The sequence below is a fragment of the Anser brachyrhynchus genome (genome assembly GCF_964034855.1).
Source record: "Anser brachyrhynchus genome assembly, chromosome: 2".
NCBI classification, from domain to species: domain Eukaryota; kingdom Metazoa; phylum Chordata; class Aves; order Anseriformes; family Anatidae; genus Anser; species Anser brachyrhynchus.
Window position 1 is genome coordinate 146,859,346 of NC_137695.1, and position 10,346 is coordinate 146,869,691.

Genomic DNA, 10,346 nt, shown 5'->3' on the forward strand with positions numbered 1-10,346 from the left:
GTACACACAGTTTAAGCAAGAAAGGAATCAGAGACTTTCAGTTGCTTAACCACCTCGGGCATCACCACCTTCGTGAGGTTATTCAGCAGGATTTCTCACAGCCTGGACTTCGTGTCAGACAGTCAGTATCTAGCAAGAATGCACTGCAGCAGGGAAAGCTTCGGAGGGCAGCCCAGCGAGAAAGGTGGCTGCGATGGAAACACAACAGAGGGTTTTTACACGGTTATTGATGCACACTCACAATTTTCCATCCCAGGTGTTACATTGATGAGAAAAGTGGCTGCTGTTTGCCAAAATCTTGGGCTTTGACTTTTGATTAAAAAAGAAAAAAAAAAGAAAGGAATGAACAAAAGTTAAAAAGATTATATTGTGTAACGTTCCTGGTGGCTTCAGAGGCACTTTACCCCATGGCTTGCATTCTTCTGTTACAGCAGGGCTCGTTAGCTTTGCCTCCCAAACTGCACTGCCTCGTGCTCTGCCTTGATGTGCTGCCTCTCCTTACTAAAGACCACAGAAAAAGAGAATCCAGCTATCCTAGAGATCTGGATAACAAAACATCCAAGCTATGAGTGCCACGACATGGCAAGAAAGGTGTGCTGCTGTGACAGATGCCAGATGACTCCTTGCATGCTATAGCTATGAGCTTCTCAGCTATAGGGACTCCTCCTGAACTGCATGGGCAGAGCAACCATTGAGGCTTTGGCGAAGCAGAGATTTTTATTTTATTTTTTATTTTTTTCCTGCTGTGTAGTTATATTCTCCACTGATTTTCTTCTCAGGGACTGAAGCTGACTGGAACAGTTCATGTAGCTTCTGTCTAAATAAGAAAGAGCAGGAATTCATTAATCATGGCACAACCTGCTCATCCTCAAAGAGCCATGAGCACTCCGGGCTAGCTCCTGGACTAGCAGCAATTCTGATGTCAAAACGCTTGGAACCGGTGCGCTTCCCAGCAGCAGCATGCAACCTGAATCTTTAACTTTTGGCTCCTGCCCTGCTTTCTCATTTGCTGACAGGCAACAGCTAGACACACTTTGAAGGATGTGCTGTGCTTTGAAGGATGCAGTGCACTTTGAAGGAGCAGCAGAAACTGCTGATGAGCTTACGAGGATGTTGCATCCAGCCATAGAGACTTTTTTTTTTTTGCAAAAGTAGATCCTTTGTAGGAAGCAAGAAAAAATGATAAGGACATAAATGGGAATTCCTGTGGGTTTCAATGCTATCACAGTGCCAATCATCTGGGAATTGCTGGGGAACAAGCTGCGAAGCTGTATTTGGCCTACAAAGGGGTGCATTCCCCCTCAAAATGCATGAGCAGCAGGAACAATTCCACAGAGGTGCCAAGAGGAGAAGAGTGTGAATGTGAAGTGAAATTTAACAACTCCCTCTGCCCTTTAAACTACACTTACAGAATTAAATGCAGAATCTGGGATCATAAAAAAAAAAAAAAGTTCTCTTACAAAGAATAGATTTTTGACTTTCTCTGAATACTTTCTTCACTGTGTTTTTTAGAATTGATCTAGCACATTCATTTCTACTGTGTATTAGCAGAAAATAGATGGTCGTCCATTAGTCTCCTGCTGAGTTTCCATTGCAAAGATATGACTGAAAGCTGGTATTAACTGTGACAGAGAGGTTTAAGAGTCATACAGGCTTCAACACTGTATAAAAGACATGAGTCAATAGAGCCTTTCAACAGTGGTTTAATGTTATTAATTTGTATTCGCCAAACATTCTCCTGGATTTGTACCAGGCCCAGCTCGGGTTTGTATGGGAACGGACAATCCTAGTCCCCAAAATGTTCTGCTCTCCTGGAATAGAGGAATTGCCTTGGGAGAGAAGGCAGTATTACAGGAGAAAAGATTTGCTTTCCTTGAGCCCTACTTTATACCTCCTGCATAACGTCCAAGCAAGGGAGACACCCTGGATAATGGCAACATGGTTAGTCAGGAATGAACCCAGTATCTGCCTTCAAACAAACAATATGTAAAACTTTTCACATTTATCGCAGGTATTTCCTTCTCTACCAAGAAAAAAAGCGCTGCAGATGTACCTAGTCATGCACATATTCCGAGCCTCGGCTGCAAGTATGAATCACTTTTTTTGACTAGAAAAATGAATTTTTTATTTTATGATTCACTAAATGGTGAGAGGAGACACCCTGTCATGGAACAATAAATTCAAGGTCAAATCCTGAGGGTGGGAGGAAAAAAAAAAAAAAATTTATCTTTCCTTGCGTAATTTTTCAAGCAACTTTTAAATTTCCCCAATGTATTTTAAGCTCAGCTAACACAGTGTTATTCCATGTAGTCTTTGCCTATTTTTTTTCCCTTTTCATTTCTGTAATCCCAACTCCTTTGTAACATAGAAGCACTTTTTAATCAGGCTTGGGTTATTGTAATTGAGATGACCCCCAGCTGAGCACTTTGCTGTAAAAAAACATGTTCCCTGCAAGGGACAGCTTCACGAGGAAAAAATACTGCCACCATTTTAGGGCAAGCACGTGGAAGAAATTAGTCCTGGTTTTCCACATATGGTCTGTGCAAACCTTAACCATGGCACACTTCAGCAAAGTCACTGCATCCCCAAGGAGCTCATCTGTAGCTGGTAATTTGTGGAGGGGGCTCAGACAGTCACCGTTTTTTCTGTTTAAGATCTTAAAGCTCTTAATTTCGAACCCAAAATTCAATTGGGTGTTGCTTTTCCCTGTCAGTTGGGAAGTCCCAGGACCAAGGCAGCCATTGCTCCTCATTACCCTGTTCCTTTTGTGGTAACCCTACTTGGAAATGACTTGGATATCAGCCAGAGGATGAGATTTTGGCTCCTTGGAAAGCCACCTCTGGGATCTGATAAGGATTCCCCCTCATGCAGTTGCCATTTGCATCAAACCCCAGGGATCAAATATTCTGCCCAGCCACTGCACAACATCTCATTTACGGCTTACCCTCCTCCAAATCTCTGTTTTGAGTTAAGTGAATAATTAAACACTGAAGAAAACATTTTTAAAAAAATCAGTGGGATTATTAGCTACCAAAAAGCAGCAAAACACTAGGAAGTTTCTTTGATTTGTTTCCAATTTATGTAACAAAACATTATTGAGAAGAAAGAAGATAATCAATATCGAGTAGCATTATAGCTAGCTGTGCAGCAATTTAATGCTAGAAATGGATTAAGGTGACAGGAAAAGTCAATGCAGTCTTAAATTAAAGGTGAGGAAAGTCAATGAAAAGTCAAAGCTGCTTAGGAGTCCATGAAGTAGTAGAGGCTAAAGTTCTGTAAGTACAAAGTGCCTTCGTAACCTCACCTTATCACTAACTGTGTTTTACATGTTCATTCACAAGGGTAACTGAGCACATATTTATTCTCAGTTTGAACCATTAAATCATTTGAATTCATCGTGTTGTTTCAAAGAGGATTTGCAGAAGGGGAGATGTCTGCTTTTGTATCTTTTTCTTTAGGGAATAAACAGATATATTTTTCTCTCTGGGTTTTATTTTTACATTAGAAATGTAAATCTTGATCCTTTTTTTATTTTTTATTTTTTTTTCCCTGTAAAAACCTACAAAATAAACTCACTTAGAATGAACAGGATTATGACATTACTAATACTAGAGGAAGCACCTTTGGTTAACTAAGGGAGATTTATTTTTACTTGCAGTTTTATCTTGAACTGTGGCTTTGTTTTTTATATTGAAACAAATGTTAATGAGAAAAGTCCTCTGCATTCCAGCAACACCTACTCTTCCTAGAATACAGGGTGCACCAGAAGAGACTAAAACCATCACGGCAAATCTGTTATGATTTATACAACTAAAACCTTGAATAGATGTTGAGATTTCAGCATTGCATAAACATTAACGAGTTCATAACAGGAAACATCTCTGTTTTTTACTTGGAAAGGAGAAGTCATACTGATGGCAAGTGCTGGGTTCTAGATCCTATGTTGCTCAAAGTGATGTTTCTGTAGCTTCACTTTTGATGACGCTGAAGCTTCAAGTTATGTGTCAAGCTACCCTTCAGTGTTCAGTCAGAGACAACCTGGGAAATCTATTTTGTCTGTCTTGCAATTTCCAGTACCTGAGATATCAGGCAGAGCTTTCTCTTGCTTTTAGCATCTCCCAGGTGTGTAACAGGACTTGAAAGAACTTGCATTTCTTGCACCCACTGATTCTGAGGGACAAGCTGTTGTTTCAGTGCAGCTCAGGTTGGGTTTGCTCCCTTGCTGCTTAGCATTTGCCCCGCTTGGTGGAACAGCTGTAGTAGTCACAAATTGTATGCAATCTGCTAAAATAATGTGTTCAACCAAGCTCCTTTTCCTAAGCACAATCTGTAACATGTAATGTGTGTGACTCTGCCCTTAGCCTCCATGGCCAGACAAACATGATGCTTTGTGACATGAAATAAAGTAAATCCACACTGAAGTATACCTCGTTTCTTCTCTCTCTGCAGAAGATTGAACTTTCTGACAAATAGGGGAGAGAGAAATCTCTGCCACCACAGGATACAGATAATGAGGCAAAACAGTTAGCACACTGGGCAGAAAATTTGGGGCTATCGATGCTCGATTCTAGCTTATAAACATATCCTTACACCACAAGACCAGGGGATAAAAAGGGTTGTATTAGATCTAATCTTTCGCTGTATTCTTGACATATTCCCTGACTCCTCTGGCTGGTGTGTTTGGAAGCTCAACTGCAAATGATGTTGGCTTTTACTCCAACAGCCAAAGAGCTCTATGCAGTTTGTGCATCTAATTCACATAGAAACCTAGGAGAGAAGGCTTGAAGGTACAAGTCATCAAGACTCAGCTTGCTTGCTAATTGCTTTTTCATCATTCTGCTGATCATTAACAGGAATACACTCAGTGAAGACAATGGGGGACAGTCAGGTCATAAGCGCTGGTTTATTTACCTATTTTTCTTGCAGTGGAATATGCAAAAGATGTTTGAAATCCACTGAAGTGGTAGTGTTGCTCTCCAGCAGAGACATGCATACTGCTATTTAGAGGTGAACAACTAGCAGAAAGTAACTGAAGTAGCAACATCCAGCAGACCGGATTTGTCAACGGTGGTTCCATAGAAGGGTCTCTTTAAAATCCATACCTACTTCCTTTTACAGTGAAATGAATCCAGCCTTTCTGCTATTTGTAGTTGGTTCATCAGCAGACTCATGGCAACGACCAGCCTAGCTGACTTGTTTCTGAGTCTGAAAACACCATAAAATAGATTATGGCAACCTCATTGATTACACTGATCTCTTTCTTAATATAAGTTGCTTCTGCATCAGAAGTGCGTTTCATCCCATCTTACATCCCTCGTTCACAGCTGGCCCTAGTGCCCTTCTCAATGCTGAGGATGCTTTTGGTGCAGGGATCTCATTGGGTAGTAAATCTCATGGCTGAATTGTGACATTAGGCCTGTTTTCTCTAGGTTTTTTTTTTTTTTTTTTTCATGGTTGCTCTGAAGGCAGAGCAAGGAGACTGAGGCTCAAAGGCATTTTCAGTGAGCTTCAGACTGAGAAGATTTGGGATTTTAATAGTGTTCCCCATGGTTTCACTATGGGGACAGGGCAGAGTATTGCATCTCACTGCATGGGTTCACCATAAACTCTGGGTGGGTTCACCATAAACGCTGATGTGTCTGTCATCAGACCCAACAGCAATTGACTGGGAAGTGCTTTACAAACTGGGGAGCTATTTTGGGTTCTGTTTGTTTAGCAAAACCCATTGACACAGGCTGTCCAACCAGTTTTTACAAGTTTGCAGAGGCTTAACATATCTGTAGTTTCCACGGAGGCTGACAGTACTCCTCAGAAAACTTTCAGAATCTCTCACTTTCCTACACAGATTTGCCCTCCATTTATTTTTAAAGTTTCTTTGCCATGTTTACCACTAGCTTACCTCACTGCTACTGTATAATCTCTTGCACCAGCCTGTGTTTTTGCCATGTCCAGATAGCAGAGTACGGAGCATCTCTGCTCCTGGGGGTGTTTCTGTGCATCTCTGTGGCAACGGTATCATCCAGACTGAGTTGTGGCAACAGGGAGGATTTTGTCTTGCTCCCTCTAATCTTTTAAAAAGTGCTCATGAACCTGGGAGCACTCTTCTTGTAAAGGCATCTAGAAGATTTGGCTTTGGAAAAGTAAGTGTGGTTACAAGAGCTGATTACTGAAGTATTTAGCAATTTTAGTTGCTTAAGAGAAGAAAAAAGAACTTGGAGAGGAAGCACATGCCAATTTTAAAGGGATGTTGCTGCACCTAATAGTTCTGTAGAGATTTTAAAGTTGGAGGATTTTTGAGGAGCCAGGCCTATACTTCTGCCAGTAGTGTTCACATTTAACCTTGCCTTCATAACCAAACTAAAACTGAATGAGTTTTCAGTCCACAAACCCATCACATTCACATGCTGTTCTAATCTTACTCACACGCCCAGGGAATTTGTTTCTCTAGCTAAATCCCTAACACAACATTACACTGATAACTTGACAGCTTATGTAACAAACACAATTGGGGTTGGTGAATATGTACAGAGAGTGGGGAGAAAAAGAATAAAATAAGGAGTAGGTTCATATAAGAGGGAAAGGAGCATTGTGAATTATTCTTCTGTACGTGTTTTTCCTTCAGCTGCAAGCATGCCAGTGTGGAATGAGATGAAGCAGGGAGATTAACCTGAAAACCAGAGTAGCACTGAGTTCTTAAAGGAAAACCCAGGCAAAATGCTCCCAGGCTTTATCTACTCCCATTTACTTTACTATTTCCCTCAGAATTCAGAAGAAGTAAACTTGGTCACAGGATAATTTTTATAAGTTTTTATTTTATTATGTTTGCACCAAATGACTATAATCAGGTTCCCTTCTCCTCCTAATGTCCTGAACCAGCGGCTGCAGCTGAAACACCCAGCATGTCACAACGCTTCTCCAAGACCTTCACTTGAAACAAGCCCCTTAAGGAGCATGACACAGAAAAAGCTTTTATGCTCCAAATGTTGGATTTAGCCATCCTCAATGGTGATGACTTTCAGACTTTTCCTTCTGCCTGATTGTGGTCCCACAGGTAATGCTCAGGACTCTAAAGACCCGAAGAGGTTACGTGGGTACCCACTGTAGCAGAAGCTGGAAGCAAGGCTTCTTTCTTCCTCATCTGGTTTCCTCTTTGCTGACACTCCAGAAAGACGCTATCTCAGTGTGGAAACCAAAAGACATTGAATCAGTCAAAATGTCTTATCAGTCTGGACTCATGGACTCACAGAATAATTCAGGTTGGAAGTCACTTGTGGAGGTCACCCACTTCAACCTCCTGCTCAGTGGAGGCCCAGTTAGAGCTGGCCGCTCAATGCCAGTTGAATTTTTGATGTCTCCAAGGATGAATGTTCCACTACCTCTCCAAGCAATTAATTCCAATATTTGACCATTGTCACAGTAAAATAATTTCTCCTCATATCAAACAAGAATTCCCTAAATTTCTTATTGGGTCTGTTTCCTTTCATCCTGTGCACCCAGGGCAGATGCACACAGGTGCACATAGATGTGTGCATCCAGGCACCTTTGAGTGCCTGAGACAGGGCCTGGCTCTGTCTTCAAAGTACCTTTCCATTAGGCACTTTCAGACAGCAGTAAAATCTTGAGTCATCTATTCACCTGGCTGAACAAACCCATCCTCAGTGTCTTTTCCTATATCACGTGCTCCAGCCCCTGACTATCTTGGTGGCCTGCCCATTGCCTTGCTCCAGCCTGTCAAAGCCTTTTTTGTTTTATGAAGCCTGGAATCATAATCACAAACAAGTAATTGGACAAAGGAATAATCCATTAAAGAATAATGAAACTTCAGCAGGAACTTTGGGGTCCCTTATCACAACTTTCCTTGGTCTTGTATCAGGACATACCAATCTTAGTACTAAGATCGTAACAAGTTAATATGAATGTTTGTCAATTTAAAGTACAAACTTCCAAGAAACACCAACCTTTCCAATGAATTCTCATTGGGAGCTGAAATTAGGGCCTTAATATGAAGTTTAATACAAAGATAAATGTAACCCCCATCAATTCACTGAAGTTGTTACTCTAATCCTCTTATGTGAATAAGCCTTCCTCACTCAGGGGACACAACATGCACACAGAGCTTCATTATCTCTGTTCTTCCAAGCTTAAATGAGGGAATCTATCCACAGATGAGGGCAGAGTCTTTTGCAGTCACAAATTTTACTGAAGGGACTAGAAGGCACCTGATGCAACATGCACGTTGTGTCTGCTTTTATAAGGCAAAGGCTAATTTTGAAGTGTACCTGTTCTGAAGATGCTGTTTTGACTGTTCTCACTAATATAATTAGCAGATTCATCAATGTACATCTTACATGTAGTGAGGTCACTATTATGTTTTACAGCCTCAGCAGCACAAAAGGATGTAGGTAAAGATTATCTCTCTGAGATTCTGCCATAAGTTAGAGCTAACCAAACATCTAATTCACCCTTGTTGAACTATACCTATTGGTTAATATTTGGTTTTCATAACCTTTTCTTTTATACCACATCCTGTAAATTTGAACTGTTTGAACATGCCCTTTGTCTTCTTGTATGTAAAAAAACAAACAAACAAACAAAAGCAACAAAAAACACTTATGAAAATATTTTCTCTTTAATTTTAAGGACATTTTAAGAGATTTCCTCTGAGGCACTCTAAATTACAACAGTGCCTCAGAACATCTCTATGCACTCGGTTTTCCTTCATGAATACAACAAAATTGGATTATGATTCCTAATTTCAAACAAAAAATTACCTATCGTGGTATCCATTCCAGGAGGAAGTATGCTTGACAAAATTAAAAAGTGGTGCCCAATATCTTTTTTTAAATCTCTGTTTCCATGTTAAGGTAGTTCACTTCTCAAAAGAAAAAAAAAAAAGGGTATTTTAATCTTAGATTTTTTTTTTTTTGCAGTTTGTCAGCTATATTCAGTTATTCCAGTGTTCCACTAATCTTTTTGCCTCTTGGGGAATTTTCTGTGTACTTGTATTCAAAGACTGGCTCAAAGATTCACCATGTGTCCTGCTTTTTTTTCTTCTCCTTTCCTTTCCTTTCCTTTCCTTTCCTTTCTTTCCTTTCCTTTCCTTTCCTTTCCTTTCCTTTCCTTTCCTTTCCTTCCTTCCTTTCCTTCTTCCTTTCCTTTCCTTTCCTTTCCTTTCCTTTCCTTTCCGTTTCCTTTCCTTTCTGTTCCTTCCTTTCCTTTCCTTCCTTCCCTTCCTTCCCTTCCCTTCCTCCCTTCCCTTCCCTTCCCTTCCCTTCCCTTCCCTTCCCTTCCCTTCCCTCCCTTCCCTTCCCTTCCCTTCCCTTCCCTTCCTTCCCTTCCCCTTCCCTTCCCTTCCCTTCCCTTCCCTTCCCTCCCTTCCCTTCCTTCCCTCCCTTCCCTTCCCTTCCTTCCCTTCCCTTCCCTTCCCTTCCCTTCCTTCCCTTCCCTTCCCTTCCCTTCCCTACCCTTCCCTCCATTCCCTTCCCTTCCCTTCCTCCCTTCCCTTCCCTTCCCTTCCAACCTCCTTCCCTTCCCTTCCCAACCCTTCCCCTTCCCTTCCCTTCCCATCCCTTCCCATCCCTTCCTTCCCTTCCCTTCCCTTCCTTCCCTTCCCTTCCCTTCCCTTCCCTTCCCTTCCCTTCCCTTCCTTCCCTTCCCTTCCTTCCCTTCCCTTCCCTTCCCTACCCTCCCTTCCCTTCCCTTCCCTTCCCTCCCTCCCTTCCCTCCTTCCCTTCCCTTCCCTTCCCTTCCTTCCCTTCCCTTCCCTTCCCTTCCCTTCCCTTCCCTTCCTTCCCTTCCCTTCCCTTCCTTCCCTTCCCTTCCCCTTCCCTTCCCCTTCCCTTCCCTTCCCTTCCTTCCCTTCCCTTCCTTTCCCTTCCCTTCCCTTCCCTTCCCTTCCCTTCCCTTCCCTTCCCTTCCCTTCCCTTCCCCTTCCCTTCCCTCCCTTCCCTTCCCTTCCCTTCCCTCTTCCCTTCCCTTCCCTTCCCTTCCCTTCCCTTCCCTTCCCTTCCCTACCCTTCCCTTCCCTTCCCTTCCCTTCCCTTCCCTTCCCTTCCCTTCCCTTCCCCCTTCCTTCCCTTCCCTTCCCTTCCCTTCCCTTCCCTTCCCTTCCCTTCCCTTCCCTTCCTTCCCTTCCCCTTCCCTTCCCTTCCTTCCCTTCCCTTCCCTTCCCTTCCCTTCCCTTCCCTTCCCTTCCTTCCCTTCCCTCCCCTCCCCTCCCCTCCCCTCCCCTCCCCTCTCCCCTCCCCTCCCCCTCCCCTCCCCTCCCCTCCCCTCCCCTCCCCTCCCCTCCCCTCCCCTCCCCTCTCCCTCTCCTCTCCTCTCCTCTCCTCTCCTCTCCTCTCCTC